At 32.5% G+C, this 7,712-nt stretch overlaps 1 non-coding gene and 1 pseudogene across 1 annotated transcript; one reads left to right on the forward strand and one right to left on the reverse strand.

The window, feature by feature from the left end:
* Window positions 1-1,242: 1,242 nt before the first annotated feature.
* Window positions 1,243-2,202, reverse strand: LOC104665221 (annotated as a pseudogene).
* A 3,668-nt stretch (window positions 2,203-5,870) lies between these two features.
* LOC115893748 lies at window positions 5,871-6,023 on the forward strand. Its single transcript, XR_004053803.1, has one exon. It is a non-coding gene; the product is annotated as a small nucleolar RNA SNORA62/SNORA6 family (small nucleolar RNA).
* The last annotated feature ends 1,689 nt before the right edge of the window (window positions 6,024-7,712 follow it).

Below are 7,712 nucleotides of genomic sequence, written 5' to 3' on the forward strand. Positions count from 1 at the left end.
GGGAGGAGAAATGATTTAATGGGTATAATGCACTCTATTCGGATGATGCCTATACTAAAAGCCCAGACTTCACCACTATGCAATATATCCATGTAACAAATCTCTGCCCCCTAAATCTATTATTTTTTAAAGAATAGACAAGAAATACAGATTTATTGGATGTGGGACCAAACAGGGACAACTTTCTAAGACCTAAAGTTCCAAAATAGCCATTCAACTATACAGTTTGGAAAGTTAGAACTAGGATCAATTACTAGATGATATAGGCAGAAAAATTTTACTCAGTTGAAAGAGAAATTTCTTGTGTTACACATGTCAAATATTGAATCAAAGGAGTTATCACTGGAATTGTTTAGATAGATTATTTGATAGATTTTTATGTATAGTTCAATTCAACAACTATCAATAAGTATCTACTATGTGAAAGGTATTCTGCTGAGTATTACAAAGTCTTCAAATAAAATCAAAACTTTTTATTTAGGAAATGTACAGTCTTGTGAAAGCTATAATAATATACACATAGGTGTGCACACATATAAAAGTAAAACTGATATGAGTAAAGCAATATGAAAGAAAATTATGAGGAGAGAATAAATATCACTGGAGCGATCATAAAATATTTAATGAGGAAGATATTTAAAGATGAGCCTTGAAACATAAGTAGAACTTCAAGGTGAAGTGGGTGTTAAAGTTGAAATGGAGTCAACAGTAAAGCCCACCATGAAAAAACTGCATACATCTGAAGAAGTCGTAAGCAGACTGGCATTTTTAGACTGCAGAGTATGGGAAAAGAGAAAAAAGTGAATGAAACTTTAAAGAAAAGTTAAGCCTGAATTGTGGAGGAAATTACCATAGACAGGATGTGCTGCTTCATTTAGTTGGTGCATGTGAAATAAAAATAAAATATATATATTTATTTGTTTCTTTTTAAAATGTTCTTAGGGCTGGATATTTGGAATCTTAATTCAAAGTGAATCATGTGATCATTGAGCAGAAACAGCATAGAAACATTAATTCAGTTAGTGATCTACTGGAACAAGGTAACTAAGATAGTGAGAATCTGAATTAGTATTTTGATGGTAGAAAAGAGATTGCTTAGCAATGATGATCACATTCTGGAGACATCTGAATTGGATGGCATTTAGTTTTACTCAACTCTAAAATTGCATGCATGGGTTTGTAACTCCAATTTGTGGTAAATTTTCTAGACTTTGAAATAAGTCTTTATAGGAGTAGTACATGTTAAATATGAATTCCCTTCGAACATGCAAATTTGAGCACAGCTTTCTGAATCTGCTTTGTTTTCAGTGTGAAAACATCTACAGTGTGTAGATGATGAGATTCATCACAGGGAGGATGAGCAAGTATATGTTAGCAATGAGGGTGGGCACATAGGGTGGGGCATGTTTTCCAAATCTGTGAACAAAGGACAGGCTGTTCAAAGGGATGTAGAATATACCAACAGCAGTGATATGAGAAATGCAGGTGCTGAAGGCCTTCTTCCTCTCCTCTGAGGATGCAATGCTGAGAACTGAGCGAATGATCAGCAGATAGGCGAGCAAGATAAAGATGGAGTTCACTCAGGCAGTAGAGATGATTGCAGTTAATCCTAATGCACTGTTGATCTTTGTGTCTGAACATGAGAGTTTCTTTACATTAGGGTGGAAACAGTAGGAGTGGCAGAGCACGTGGCTGCGGCAGAATGACAGTCACTTAAAAAGTAGGATTAGTGGTGTCAAAATGACAGTCTCCCTGGTAATGACTGCCAAACTAATCTGTGCAATTCTTGCATGAGTTAGAATGATAGCATATATTAAGGGGTTAGAAGTGGCCACAAAATGATCAAAGGCCATAGCCTGGAGCACTGAAGATTCCATGAAAGTGAAGAGGTGAATGAAGAACATCTGTGATAAACAAGTGTTAAAGCTAATCTACCGAGCATTGAGCCAGAATATTCCCAGCACTGTCACCAGTGTAGAGATGCATAAGCCAATGTCAGTGGTGGACAACATGGGGAAATAGTACATGGGCTCTTGGAGGGTTGGCTCAGTGAGGATGACGAAAAGGATCAGGGTATTCCGAGAAAGGGCAGTTAAATAGAGGCAGCAGATGGGGAATGGAGATGCAGATATGGGCCCATTCAAGTCCAGGGACTGCCATCAAGAGGAAAGTAGGGGAAGTGGAATTATGGAAGAGTGGCATTACGGCCTTTTGGAGCAGAATTCTCTTGTAGGATCTTGACTTTCTAAATTTAGAATTTTTAAATTATTTTAGTTGAAGTTTAATGTACATTCAGTAAAATGCATAAAGCTTTAGAGTACAGCTCAAGGAAGTTTTACATCCATCTCTACCTGTGTAACAACGTCCAAGATCAACTTATTGAACATTATCAGCAACCCAGAAGGCCTCTTAATGCCACATCCTCATCAGTGTCCTCTCAAATAGTAACCATTATTCTGAATTTTATTACCATAATTATCTCTCCCTATACTTGATTTTTATATAAATGAATCATGTATTACATACTGTTTGTGTTTAGCTTCTTTCATTCACTATTTTGTCTGTGAGATTAATCTCTGAACTAAGATATTTAATTAATTTCAATTTAACTTCAATTTATTTAAATACATTTATTCGATGTTTACCACTTACTATCTTGTACTCTCATGATTTTGATTAAATTTTTCATCCTTCAGCTGGATTATGAGAATAAGGGGTATTTGGGGCTAATCCTTGTTTAGTGGAGTTGCTTGCTCATAATAGATATTTAGTATGCACTTGTCAGTTGATTTACCTTTATTTGCTCTTCCTGAAATATTCTATTTAACTGTGATTAGGCCTTGGTATAAAAAAATTGACTAATTGTGATTTGGAATTTTAGAATTATTAACTTAGATACCAAATTTCATTTACTCCTTTTAGTAAGCAGGAAAACATCTCTTTTCAGTAACTACATTTACCTAAGAATTCACCCCAGGTAATGCCCATTCATCTTGCCTCATTATATATGTTTAATAGTAGAGAGATGTTTCAGTTCCTATGAACCTGAAGCTTGATATTCTTCTTAGTTTGTAACATTAAAATGCTGCCCTGTTTATGATTATAAAACCTGCTTCTGTTTTGATAAAAATCAGTGAGACAAATAATAAGCTTCTTTTGTAACATGTATGCCCTGGTCTTTAATCCGATCTTTGTTCTCTTATAGGATTACTCAGGTATATAATATTGTGTTAATGATAAGACCATTTCCATACTTTGCTCTAATTATTTTACATAGACTATTTCATTTGAGTCTTATGACAAACTAAAAGAGAGGTTTTTTCTGTTTTTTTTTTTTTTTTTGACAGATGCATAAACAAGTTTGAAAGTTTGGATACATTGCCAAAGTTCGTAAAAAGTGAAATATATGGTATTGGAAATCAATCAGAGAAACAAAAAGATACTAGAGCCTGTGCTATTAACAACCATACTACACTGTCTAATAATGATGATAATTATGATATAATCCTGCTTCAGTTAATATTTACTTCTTAATAAATAAAGAAAATGTGGGACAGATATCTGTATTTGAATATTTCTGATTATTTAAAATTTGTATTGTTCAGACTTAAAACAATTTTATTTCAGGATTCTCCATGTGTTATATGATATGTAATTAGATTACTGAAACTCATTTTTTTGCAAATAGTAAATACTTAAGATAATATTGGATACTATAAATCAAATTAATCCATTGTGGAAATGATGTATTTATTATAAAATCAAAGTATTACTCAAAATATACTTTTAAGTTTTTATGATTTCTACTATTTTTACAAACCATTCAAGTTTATTCTCATTAAGTATGCCCATTTTTACACAAGTTTTATCATCTAGTTGACAAGTACTTAGAGTTGTAGATGAAAATTAGTTTGGCTATTTCTCCAAACACGTTGTCTATTTCTGTGTACTTTCAACTACATAGGCATTCCGTGGACAATGGATTTTATATATTCACTTTTCTACTTTAAAGCTTTTATCTTCTTTCCAGACTAATCTCCTGAATATTAGAGCCACATGTCTAACTAGTTGATTCTTTCACCTTAAATATCTCAAAGCAAGTTCAAACACAATATGATTGCATCTAAATTTACTCTTCTTCACAGAACCACAACTTCTATATCCTATTTCCCCCACTTTGATTAATAGCTCCATGGTAGCCCTGTAGCTCTGCAGATTTATAAATCTATGGTAGCTTCATATATGAAATTGCCTAATTCAGAAATCTGCGTATACTCTCACCTTTCATCGGTTGATCACCAATTTCTGTCTTTATTGGAATCTTTCTAGTTCACACACCACGTTGCTGTCAGTTTTTTCTGAGATGTAAAGTAGATGTGCATTTTAAAGTGATTTTAATCTGCACTATCTGAAAGAGTCTCTCCCAACTTTCTATTAAATTTTCATCACAAATGAAGAAAAAAAGAAACAAACACAAGCAGCACTGATACTACAACTGATGGATATTCTAAATCCAGAAAATTTTGGAATGGTTAACTTCTCTGAACTGAGGAAAATGGAGATGCATGTGGACAGATATGAAGTCAAAATATAGGCCCACATTTAATACACATCCATAGTCAATAGTAAGGAATGCAGAGTCTGTACCAACATAAAAAGTTGGGAACCAGGCATTTATTTTTATAGGATGCTTAATGATAAAGTAACAAGGACTTTATTTTTGTATCAGATGTCTCATCTCAAGAAAAATAGCCAAAAGGGCGGCTATAAAGGGTAGCACTGGTAGAGATACATTGAATTTTGAAATTAGTATTAGCCCATGTACAGAAGAGAGTGGAATAAAACAGCACATTTTGGGAATTTAGTTTTACAATTTCCCCTATGATTTTAAGCCTGCAAAGAAATATACAGTGTTGGTTGAATGTTATCTGCAGGCTGCTAGAAATCGGGAATTATACCAGAAACCGCATTCCACATTATAATGCTTATTGGGACAGCAACCATGAGAAAGCCCCATACATAGATTTTAAGAAAAAAAATTAAAACTGAAGAGATCTTGTTTTGCACTGGAGAGTATATAAAGAAAAAAGAAATGCTAGCATGAATCTTTAAAATATTTCATTAATAAAGGAACAACATCTGGAAAATCCAGAGCATGAGCATATATGAAGAAATGTAATAATGTCTGTAAACCATGTAGTGTATTGCCTATCACATCACAATGACTCAGTTATCAGTATCACAAAGGTAAAAACTTCTGCAGAATTAACAAGAAAACATCCTTAAGGTAATGTAGGTAATAGCATCATATAGCATTATGGAAAAACAAAGAACACATTGGAAAAATGTAAAAATAATATAATACTAAAAAATAGAATTAAAGTACACATTGGACATAATCAAAAACCAGAGTCGAGGGACAGTAATTAACTTAGTTCAATTTGGAGAATGCATTTGAAAAATTCTCTCATAATGCATAGAAAAAATACAGTGAAAATAAAATAATGAGAAAATCGAATTTGGGAATGGCACAAAATGAAAAGCCAATATACAAATAACTAGGGTTTCAGGTACAGTAAACAAAAATAAATAGAATAAAAATGACTGTTCCAAAGGAAAGACTACAGTGTATTGAGGATGAAAAAGCTCATTGCATTCCAGGTAAAATCAAGAAGATGAGAACACGCGTACAATATTTGACTTAAATAAGTTTTTTAAAAATTACAAGCTTTCAGGCAGAAAATATGGATTTCCTATAAAGAAATGGAAATTAAGCCAGTTTTACAAAAATATTAAAATATTTAAAAAGACCTTTATAAAACATGCTATTCTTGATGCAGAAATAATAAAATATGTTAAAACAGATGGAGATTGCACATTGTTGGAGCTTGGAGTTGGTGCCCTAACTAACTGGTAAACTTGCAAGTGTAGGTAGTATGCTATGTGAGGGGCAAATTTTTCACTAACACGACAAAGGTCTTTGGCCTAGTGAGTAGAGTTTGACAATAATCCTTGCTGCAAGTATAATGTTAAAAAAAATTACAAAAAAACACACAGCTAAGACACTGATGACTTCAAAGCTTTGCTGAGAGATATTTTAAAAGACGTAAATAAGTGGAGGGACATCACATGTAAATTAATTAGAAGACTCAATAGCATGGACATGGCTGTTTTCCCTTCGTGAATCTATAAATTTGATGTAATATCAACAGGTCTTTTTTACTGTAAAAATTGACATTCTACAATATATGGAAATGCAAAAGACTTACAATTTTGAAACAGAAGAAACAACTTGGAGTACTTATACTACCAGCATTCAAAACTTAACATTAAACCAATGCAATTAAGACACAGCATGAGGACAGTCATACAGATTAAAAGAACAAGTTGGAGAGTCCAGATTTAAACACGTACATTATAGCCAATTGATTTGTAACAAAGGTATCAAGACAATTAAATGAAAGGATAGACTCTTCAACAAATGGTGCTAGAACAATTAAATATGACTACAAAAAAACAAACAAACAAAAAGAAAACCAAAAAAAAAGAACTTGGATTCTTAGCAAACACTGTTCTGAAAAATTAGCTCAAAATGTATTACAGACCTAAATGTAAGAGCTAAAAATCAGAAACTTCTAGAAAAAAAAGTCGGAGAAGATTTTATGACCCTCGGTTAGGCAAAACATTATTAGATACCATATTAAAAGTGTGAGCCACTAAAGAAAGATCAATATCTACTTCAAACAAAAAAAGGTACATTTTAAAAGTCACCATTAAGAAAATAAGAATACAGAAAACAGACTAGGAGAAAATACTTGCATAAAAACTCATACACAAAAAATATAAAGAACTTACAACTCAACAAAGAGACAAACAATCCAATTAAAAATGGGCAAATATTTGAATAGACATATCACCAAAGCATATATAAAAATGACTAACAAGCCCATAAAAAGATGAGAATTAGGAAAATAAAATTAAAATTAAAAAATAAAAATTTAAACTTCTATCAAATACCATTATCCACCCACTAGAATGGCTATAAATGAGAAACAGAGAGAAAAAAAGAGAAAGAAAAAAGAAAGAAGGAAAGGGAAGGAAGGAAGGAAGGAAGGAAGGAAGGAAGGAAGAAAAGAAAATACCAAGTGTTGATAAGCATGTGGAGAAACTGGACACATAATACATTGCTTGTGGAAATGTAAAATGATACAGCCACTTTGAAAAACAGATTGACAGTTTCTTAAAAATTGAAATATAAACTTACCATATGATCCAGAAATTCTACTCCTTGGACTCTACCAAAGAGAAATGAAAGCTTGTGTACACACAATACATGTATATACGTGTATACAAATGTTCATAACAACATTATTCACAATAGCCCAGAATTGAAACAATCCAAATATCAATCAGTTGATTAACTGGTGAACAAATTGTGAAATATCCATAGGCTTAAAACTATTCGGCAAAAAAGGAAAAAATTACTAATAAGTGCTACAACATGGATGCAACATATGCTGAGTGAAAGAAGCCAGATGCAGAATATTACATACTGTATGATCAATTTTAATGAAACGACTGGAAAAGGCAGCATTTCAAAAAAAGAAAGTAGGGCAGTGTTTGTCTCTGAGACAGAATTAAAAGTACAGGAAGAGGCACAAGTGAACATTTAGTTATGTATAAAGGTAGACTTTTAAACTGGTAGAAATAAA

This window comes from Rhinopithecus roxellana, chromosome 15 (assembly GCF_007565055.1).
Source record: "Rhinopithecus roxellana isolate Shanxi Qingling chromosome 15, ASM756505v1, whole genome shotgun sequence".
NCBI lineage: Eukaryota > Metazoa > Chordata > Mammalia > Primates > Cercopithecidae > Rhinopithecus > Rhinopithecus roxellana.